The sequence below is a fragment of the Ziziphus jujuba genome, chromosome 1 (assembly GCF_031755915.1).
Source record: "Ziziphus jujuba cultivar Dongzao chromosome 1, ASM3175591v1".
NCBI classification, from domain to species: Eukaryota; Viridiplantae; Streptophyta; class Magnoliopsida; order Rosales; family Rhamnaceae; genus Ziziphus; species Ziziphus jujuba.
Window position 1 is genome coordinate 34,957,875 of NC_083379.1, and position 10,999 is coordinate 34,968,873.

Sequence of the window (10,999 nt, forward strand, 5' to 3'; positions counted from 1 at the left end):
ATTCAACGTTGTATTCTAGTACTTCTAGGAATTTATGAAATTTCTCTTTGCCCAATTAATCATATTAGGCATCATAACTTGACCACTAAGAATACCATTTGATATACCTCTCTAAATGTTCTTAACAAAGGATAAGATTGTAAATTCACGCATATTAGTAACCATATTATACTTCTTGCAAATCAAACAAAGGTATTTACAAAAAAAAAAAAAAAACAAAGGTATGTATGTGGTAAAACAAATCATCCTATAAATTAAATAACATAACAAAAGGTCAGCTATGACAAAATGTAGCACACAAAAAGTAAAAATTAAACAAAAAAACAAAAACAAAAATAAAAAATAAAAAATGTTCTCCCATTGCATTCACAATGCACAAATTTAGTATTCTAATTAATCGATAGGATATAGGAATGTATGTTAAAATATAAGACAAAAAGCTAAGTGAGAGGCACATGACCAACTTGGCTTCTTCAACAGCATCTCGGGGATCGCAATTTGTAGTTTATTTTATCAATTTGCAGCAACACCATGCAAAAATCTTCCATGGCAAACTCAAGCTTGCTAAGACTTTTCAAAAAGGCAAGCATTTCATTGATGCCCCCTTTATCTGTTTGACAATCCCTACACTGGGAAGAATGCTAAAATCGTTTGGTGTAACTACGATACTGTCCAAAAAAACTGCAAGACATGTAAATAAGGTAAAACATATTGCTTGATATATATGTTCAAAAGCTATCCAATTTTTTAACAAAGGTCTAGTGCCACCATCAAGGTAAATAGCGGGGCTATTCAAAACTTTCTCTTGAAACTCCATATCAAGAAGGTGAAGGTGCTTATAAGATGATTTGCATTCCAATTCAATGCCTACAAAATTAAACTTTGCGGCACCACTAATCCAACCCTTCCCAAGAAGTCTTTTGTCATATTTCCATTTCTTTTCCTTTGAAACTTTTGAGTGATTTTCTTAGCTCAGAAGAAAGCTAGAATGGAACAAATCTAGTAGATGTTGATACTCATCTTTTACTGTTGAGCTTTTTGATCGACATTTTGTCCCTACCAAGTCTCAGGCCTTCAAAGAACCTAAGTGCAAGCTTGTTCAGTGAAGTTGGACTATTGGTTGAGGGAGTTGTTATCAAATACATTTTTCACAATACAAACATCACTAGTTGGATCTCCATTATTGTTAGATCGCGTCCTATGTTGGTCCCATCCAATGTGTTTTGAACATGGGTTTCTTCTACTTCTACTTCTACTCCCTGCAAAATAGTGAGTTCCCATACTCCCCCCATGATTTAGAATGACATGATAGTTTTAATATCAAGTTTTCTTTTATTAGTCTTTAAATCACATTAAAACCTAGCATTTCAAATTTAAAAGATAATTAAATATTGGTTCAATGACATACTAAAAGTTTATTTAAAAAAAAAGTTGAACCTGTTAAAACAAAATAATTAATTAATATAATTTTAAATTTTAGCTTTTGATATCATCCATTGGTTAAAAAAGAAAATTCAAATATTAGTCATTATATTAAGGATCTAATTTGAGTCTGACTATATATATATATATATTCATAGTAGTACATATTCAAAATCTTCAATGTTTAAGTGTTTTAAATAATCATTATTCCTAAATGCTTAATGTACACCAACTATGTATGCAATGTCAAGAAAAAGAAATTAAACTTATAATATATATGTTAGGTTATGCTTGAAGTTGTAATTGGAAATACATATATAAAAAAGTACCCAAAAAATTTAAAGGTCTATCTAATTAAAGACTTTTAGAGTTAATACGAATATATATAAATATATTTATATATGTATAGTAATTCTCTTATCCATGACATTTTTGTTTGGAATTACCTAGGAAAAACTCCTACAAGATGTGATAGAATGTTTACAAAAAACTTATGCTTCATACCAAATTTTATAAAAATTTATTAAAATTTAGTTGTATTCAAAAAGCACTTTGTAAAATTCTGTTAAAATCTACAGATAATTAAAAAATTATTGATTTAAAAGATTTTAAAAAATGATAGATTTTAATGGATTTAAAATGATTTAAAAAATAAAATTGGAAAGAAAATTATCAATATAGAATCCAATTTTAATCTTAAAGATTTTATTGGATTCTTATAAATTTGTTACGCGGTGTACGGAGTTGCATAACAATCCATTAAATCATTTAAAGTTTATAACTCATTTTAAATCCATCAAACTCTAAATTGAATACATCCCCTTTAGATTATTTTATCCCAATTCCAATCTTAATTCTACCCACTAAATTCAACCTAATAGTATTATATACATTGTAATAATTTTTTTTTTTTGTAATTAAGGTTCAATATTTCAGTATTAATGGGAATTTCGAAAGTTCCAAATATGAAAATATATGTAAAAATATAGAAAATTATTGAATATTAATAAAAATTCATAAAAAATAATAACAATTGATGAAAATTTATTTTAAAAATTGAAAATTTTTATTAAAATTTTAGGATTAGTTTTTTTGTAATGAACTTTAATATTAGATTATTTAAATAATTAGTTATCAAATTGACTATTAAAATTGCAAAAAATGTTGAATGGATTTTATATTTCTCTTAATCAATCTATTTATAATAAGCGTTAAGAGTTAAAATATAATATTATAAAAAAACTACATATTTGATAAAATTCTTTATTAATTAAAATATTTAAAATAATTATTATAATTAAAATATATTTTGTAAATATTATTTCAATACTATAAAAAAAAAAAACTTTAGTTGGTTGAAAATTATTTGTATATTTTTTATACTCATTTTAGAATTTAAAATATAAAAAATAATTATTAAAATATGTATCTCCTTTATAATTTTACATATAATTGTTAATATATCATCGATATCAAAATTTTAAACTTTAATTTACAGAAAATATATTTTCTACATAGCTTTCAAATTTTGTCTATGTTTAATTTTTATTTACTTTATAATATTTATATAAATATTAAATTTATTAATGTAAAAAAATAATAATAGATAGGTAAACTTATAATTTATGATACTAATTTTTTTAAAAAATATTATAAATAGACCTATCTAATATAATTTTAGATATTATTTATAAAATATAATTTTTTATTTTTATTTTTAAAATTATTGGAAGATAATTAAAAGATAAAAAAATATCATAATATTAGTTTGGTAAAAAATTTTACAAAACAATGATAATATTTATAAAAATTTTTGATAAAAAGTTTAACAAAGTTGGGTGCTGTTTGGATTTGGTGCATGAAATCCTCACAATCCATTGCTTTTTTGTTATCTTCTTTATTCACATGCCATCAGACTTATATACCTCCTTGTATGATTTAGTAACAACCTTACGAGCTAAATCTCCACCTGCAAATTAATTTATTTTTAATTAAGAGCCATTAAAATTAAAACCCAACCACATGGAGAAATTAACGTTAATTATATATTGTATTTTGAAATGAGCAACATAATTAGTTGATTAAAATTAACCTGGAACGAGTTTGATGGTTTCAAAAGCAGCGTTTTTAGCGAGACAGGTGGTGAATTGGACGATCTTCCGCCGTGATTCGTGGTCCGGCCAATACTGCTCCTGGCCTTGAATGTTGGCGGGGTTGACCACTCTATAAGCAGCGTTTCCGATGTTGGTTAGATTCGGCGCGTTTCGTTTGAGCGAATTGGCTGAGCTCCAAATGTAATCCCAAATCCCCATTTTCCTCTTCAACAATCGATCTGCTTCTTTAGATCTTCTACGACTAAACTACGAAAACAAAAGCAAATGGGAAAGTGGCAACTTATACTCTCTCAGCTGAATATTTTTTCCCTTTAAACCCAAAACAATTTACTTTGGTTAAAAAAAAAAAAAAAAAAAATTCACATCTAAGGATTGAAAATGAACCCAAAAGATGATTGGGCTCAGAGACGAGCCGAGTGCTAAAGACAAGTACATATAAAAATAAATAAATAAAATAAAATAAAATTATGATGCTCCATTTATTCTCAATTTAACTTTTAAGGAAAAATGATAATTAAATTCAGCATGTGAAGTAAAATCCTCAAGGGACGTTTGGTATGATTGGACATAGCAGATTTAGATTGGACACATTGGACAGGAAAGAAGTAGTTCTGAATAGGATACTAATTATTTCATAGATGATCGGATTAAAATGGATTATTTTATAATTATTTAAAATAATTATTTTTAAAAATAAAAAATTAAATTATACATTTATATTAAAAAAATATTATATTTAATTAAAATTATAAATTTATATTAATTACATTCATATACAAATTTTAATTTTTTTACACAAATTATATTAATACATTGTTTTAAAAATAAAGTAAAATTAAATCATAAAATTATAAATCATAAATAACAATTAATTAAAAAAACAAACCTAACGTCATATATAACTAAAATTGTAAATATTATGCATTTATATCTACAAACAAATTTTAATATTTTTTATACCCACAAATTATGTTAATATATTGTTTTAATATTAATATATGTTAATATATCTTTTTTTTTTTGGTTTTGGTTTTGTTTTGGTAACAGTCATCCAAATTACTTTAGTATCTCCAACTGTGACTGATATAAACAAGAATAGCATCCAATTACATTTTGGGAAGACTATTTACATTTTTATTTGGATAAATGCTAGGTGCCATCGAGTATTCCTTCATTTGCATGTAAATTAGAATTTGCACTTCCACAAAGGAATACCTTTACAAATTATAGCTGCAACAATTGTTTCAATGGCTTGCTCAAGGAAGGAAAAAAAAAATAATAATAATAATTAATTAGTCAGTATAGAAGCAATTTTCCTCACTATCTTGAAGGAAACATCGAGTTTTTTGCAAAATGCTTCAATGCTTCTGCTGAGAGCTTCTCATGGTCTGGTGCACTACAGGCACTAACTTTTTCTTCTTCACACTGCTTAGGATGGACTTGTGGAAAACCAAGTCAGTGCAAACTAATTATCGTTATGATATCAAAAATTAGTAAACTTTAATAATACGTGCATGTGTATTAAATATTCTATAGTTGATCAGTTAATTTCCAAAGTTGTGTACCTACAGATACATATCAATGGTTTGATAGAGCCTATCAAATGTTTGTCTTGCGCAATCCAGTAGAAGCATGACTAATGTTGAAAACTATGAAGAGATAAGAATATGGGGCAACTTTTGCAAGGTACAAGTCTATCAACTCAGACACCTTATTCAATCGACTCGAGAGGAAAAAATGAAAATCCCCTTCAACAAGAAACGGTTTCACGAACCTCTGGACAATACTCACATCATAGCTATAATTCTTTCCTGTTGAAGATGGAACTCGCAGATAGTCGAAGATAGTGTATTACAAGGAAACAGAATATAATGTTACTCCTATGAAACTTTGATGACATAAAATAAAAAAGAAAACTTAAATAGCTTGATTTTTCTTATTAAAATGCAAAATCATAGAAGATTGACATATGTAATGAGTTCTAAGAATTAATAACTAATTAGGTATATTATACATTAAGCACATAAATTATAGTGTTCCCTCAAACTAAAGGAAAAGTTGATGTACGAGTATCCAACCAGAATCAATTTTCAAAACCAAGATGGGTCAAATAAGTATACAACCAACTAAAAGAGACCATGTGAGAGTATATAATAACAGTAAATCTGGAGATTAAATGGGTTTAAATAATTGACAATCACATGCGAAAACCTGATGTGAGAAACTGCTACTTTCTTAACTCCTCAGACCATATTTCATGAAAATCCAAGCTGTTTTTGTATCACAGAGCAAGTAAAACTCAAATTTATCTGGTGATTGAAACAAAGTATGTTCAGGATGATTTGACAGCAAAGATAGTTAATTGACAAACCTCCTTTATATTCCACGTTAACATTGACTAGAAGTCAGCTGAAATATTCAATAGCAAGCTGACCTGTATGATGAAGAAGCTAAAAGGTAATCCAGAATGTCCTTAAGAAAATAGATCATAACCCTTTATGGACATACAGACAAACAGGTGGAAGACATTATTAACACAGAAATCAATTAAAAAAAGAAAACTATAATCACTACCAATACATTTGCAAGTTTAGCCACTATTGTATTTAAATTTCGTAGCAAATAACGGAAGCAATTCCAAGAGACCCACTTCGCTCTCTAAAGAAATCTAGCCATATTAGATTGGAGTATTTATATCTTTAAGGACATGGATTCATGGACAGGTGAAACAAGTTTGTCAAGAATAAGCAATGTCTGGATTTAAGCCACAGTCTATATCCCACCAAAGAAAGAAAAAGAGACATTACATGGTCAAGCACAATGAAGAACAACCACACCTGAAATCTCAAAATAAAACCCATTATCATCTAGTAATTCCATGCTCTAAATTCTCAAGTATATCAAAAAATACATACAGATTTTTAAATCTTTCTCAGAGAACCATAATTTTTTTTACACTTTTTGACAAACTTTTTCTTCCAAGACAAACACATAAATACACACACATACACAAAATTAGGGAAAAAGAATACCTTCATCATTTCCAGTAGGCTGCTTCCGAAACCAATTGACATTTAGAACCTATAGAATAAGAAAATTGTCAGGACCCGTTCAAAATTCCTCATTGAAATCCTAGACAAGCCCTGATTCTAGGAAAATCCTACCGGACATTCCAATGGAAAATCCGGCAGAACCTCCCTTAAGAGTTGGACTTACCACAAATTTCCTGCACTGCAAACACACTTCTATATACATCCCCTTATTCCTCCCACATTACTACAATTTAATTCCACAAATTTACAGCACTCCAAAATAATAATAGGGAAAAAATACAGTATTTAATAAAATGTATCCAATACGGTATACAGAGCATTATACAAATAAATATGAAATTAATACAATAACAGATAAAGAAGCAATACAAGATGGAGAGGAAAAAGGGAGGAAATACTTCTTGGACTTTAGGCAATGAACTGAGACGTCGGGCTCGCCCCGGACGATCAACGTCTCCCAATCCTTGTACCTAGGGGGAACAGAATTTAAAAATATGAGATGCTAATCATCTCAGTGAGTGATCCTATCTACTGTACAATTATAATAGTAACGATAATTATAGTACATTTGGTTAATTAAGAATAAATAAATAAATAAATAAATAAATAAATAATAATTAATTGAAAATAATATTTTCTCTCAAAATCCTCACCATTCACTCCGTTGGAAAAGTTTCCCTTTTAAAACATTTTCGTAAAACCCGTTATTTGTATTCCCCGAAAACCAATGAATCAATTAGTCAACTAAATATCAAATAAAATATAATAAATCAAGCATCCAAAATTTATAATGAAAATAAAATAGGAATCGAAATAAAAATAATTTCGTAACAATTACTAAATGATTAATAAATGTCATAAACAAATAATACAAAAATATTAATGAAACTTACATTAAGGTAATTCAGGAAATAATAAAATAATTAGAATGAATCAATTAATTGAATAATTGAATAAAGGAATAATTAAACCAAATTAAAACCTCCATTTAAAATAAATGGTAAAAACATAGTAAGATCTTTCAAATCATTAAATCAATGTAAATAGTAAAATCAAGATAAAATGCATTGTTAAAACATTAATATAAACAGGTAATTAAAAACATAATAAAATTCCATAAAATTTGTATTAAAATCTCCAATTAAAATAAATAATAAAAACAACATTAAATACATTCTAATTTAAATACTGCTTTAAAACTTTATGATTTGAAACTTATATCAGAAAAATAATACTTGACGCACCACGTTATATACCAGTGATGCCCTATAATACCCAGCGTCCCGAGCACCATCTGGCGGGAGGTTAAAGAGAGAAACTTGCATACGGTCGCTTCGGCGTTCCAACAGCGCCGCTGCTTAAACCGTCATCCCGGCCATGGAGGGGGGTGGCTTATGGCCAATATTAAACTTGCCTATCCTTGGTCCAATGGCAACTCACGGGAGACATTATAACTTGCACGCTCATCCACATACACAATACAGAGCACCAGTACTGTATGAGTGCGCCTAAAACAAATAAACAAGTTTATTATTAAAATACCCAATTTTTTCAAAATTTACCATGGGAATTATACCATTTTGCAAACTCACATTCCCACATTTTTCCTTAATATTTCCAGCATAAATCCACCAATAATAATATACAAATAATTTCTCCCCAAATCATAAAATCAATTAAGTAATATTCCAAGGGCATAATTATATGATTTGAAACCACCAAACTTAAACCAATATTTTTCTTGAAATATTTAAAATCAAATCATGCCCAAAAATAATATTAAAATCCAAATACAATTTATTAACTGAAAACACCTTGATCATGCGTAATAATTACAATTAAATCACAATAATAATAATTAAGAATTTCTTAATAACCCAAACTTTCATTTAGCATCAATGGATATATATACATATATAAAATAATATTCTTTCCACGGTTATATTTAAATTCCACCACATGAGCATAATTCTAAATATCAAATTAACATAAAATAAATATAATTAATCACCCCAAAATAGTTTTAAAGGTGGGTCACTCACCTGGAGCACGCAATTAATCCAAGATCCTCCATGGGATCAATTCCACGACGCACACGTGCTCCTAGAACAACAACATTACACATCTCAAATAAATTAATATTTTATTCGGGTTAATAATACCCAGTACCCGGGGGGTTTAACACAAACGTTAACCAAAATTTACGAATAATATACCGAATCAAAGCTTGTGGAATGAGGATCACGGATTGAGGCTTACCTCCCGGAGATCGGACCCATGGTGGCTGGAATCTCGCCGGAAAGCTCACGAATTTTAAGCCTTCGATTCTCACAATCCGTCGTGAATTGAGGAAATTGGACATTGGATTTAGGTTCAGAGGGTCGGAATTAGTGGGAAAGGAGGGGCGATGCAACTGGAAACTTGCTGGAAAGTCAATTTCCAGGCGAGCCACCGTGGTCACGGGAATCCGCCACAGCCGGCGGCGCGTCCGGTGGCCACTGGCAGTGATTTTTGGTGGGAAGGTAGATCTGGTGATGGGTAACTCAACGGGACCGGCGGTGAGGCAAACGGTGGCCAGAATACGGAGAAATCTGGGTTTGAAGTGATCAGCGCTGTCGCCGGGAAAAGCCTTGATCCGAACGCGTCGGCGGTTGATTGGCCGTGATTTTTGGCTGGCCGGTCGGTTTTCAGGTGGGCTTCAAGGTGGGGTGGCACTTGTACTGTTCCGATGGCCGAAAATGGGTGAACGGTGGTGGCCGGTTGGTTTCTCTCTCTAGCTCTCTCTTTCTCTCTCTCTCCTCCTTTCTTTCTCTCTCCTCTCCCCGGCTCCCGTGTTTTGCCAAAATAAAAGCCACCCATGGGTGACACTATTCACTCATGGGATTGGCTGAAATTGCGACACGTGGTATACACTGTTCACTCAAGCCAAATATATTAAAATATTACGGAATTCGAAAAATTTCGCATGTCCATAACTTTTTAACCAGATGTCCAATTTAAGCGTGCCGCTAGTCTATGAACTCGTATCAACGAGTACTTCACAACCATCCATGAGTCGAAGCTCAACTTTGCATGAACAAAAAGTCAACTCCGACACCTCTTGGACAGTTTGGACCTCAACTTGTTTTGCTCATAACTTTCAAACCGTAGCTCCGTTTTTGACGTGCTACTAGTCTATGAACTCTTGACAACGTGTATTTCGTAATGGTACGTCGGTCAATGTGAAATTCCATCAGGAGCAAAAAGTCAACATTTGATCCTTTCTCGGTTAACGACGGTCAAACCCGGTCAACCTTGGTCAAATTTGAGAAATTTCCAATGTACTTCGGGACAGGGTGTTACAAAAACTCTTAACCTTTTTAACCAATGCTTTAAATTCTAAAGCCAGTTAAAAGGAACAAATAAGAGAATGCAAACCCATGTACACCCTCCCGTCTAAATGGAAAAAGAAGAAGAAGAGAAATTGAGAGAGAAGGATAAAGAGAGACCTAGACATTGACAGATGGTGATGGGAGGTTGAGATTATCAGGAAGAGAAGCCATGGCGCATATTAGAGCCAATAAGATCATGCCCAATGTCAGCACTCTATGGACTCTGTACCTTACTATGTACATTTTCACTTTTCACTTTTTCTCTATCTCTCTCTCTCAGTCTCTCTAATGGAGTCGGAAAATTCTTCCACTCTTTTCTCCTAATTTTCCAAATTCACAATAAGCCTTCTTCCTCACAAATCAAAGCCCTAATTTTGCAAATGAAAACCCTAATTTTACAGATGAAAAAATCACATGAAAAACGAAGAAGAAGAAGAAAGATCAAAGAAGAAGAAGAAAGATTAGAGAAGAAGAAGGCAAATCAGAAGAACAATACTCATCGAGGTTTTCAAATCGAAAAGCTACGAAGGATGAGGGTCCAGTGAGTGACCACGTTCCAGCTAGAGGAAAGGAGCTGCCTTTAAGAGAAAGAGAAAGAGAAAGAGTTGGGACTAGGAATGTCAACGGGGCGAAGCGGGGTCGGTTTTTAAAATCTCCTTCCCGTCTCCAAGGGGAATTTTCCATTTCGTCCTTGCGGTTTTTTTCCGTTTCTTTAGAGGCAGGGCGAGGATGGGGATTTCCCAATTGGGGACGAGATGGGGCAATTTATTTATTTTTATATAATTGATATAATTTTTTTAGAGAAATTTATATAAAAAAAATTTCTTTTATGAATAAAATATAAATAAAGCGATTAAAATGTAATAAAAATGCAATAAAATACATCAAGGTCCAAATTTGCAATTATAATGAAATACATCTTTAAAAAATACAATAGTCCAAATACATAAAATATATATATATAAAAAAATAAGTAAATATATATGGGCCGGGTTCTTTATTCCCTGGTCTCGGCCTGATCCCGATTCCAACCTCAAGG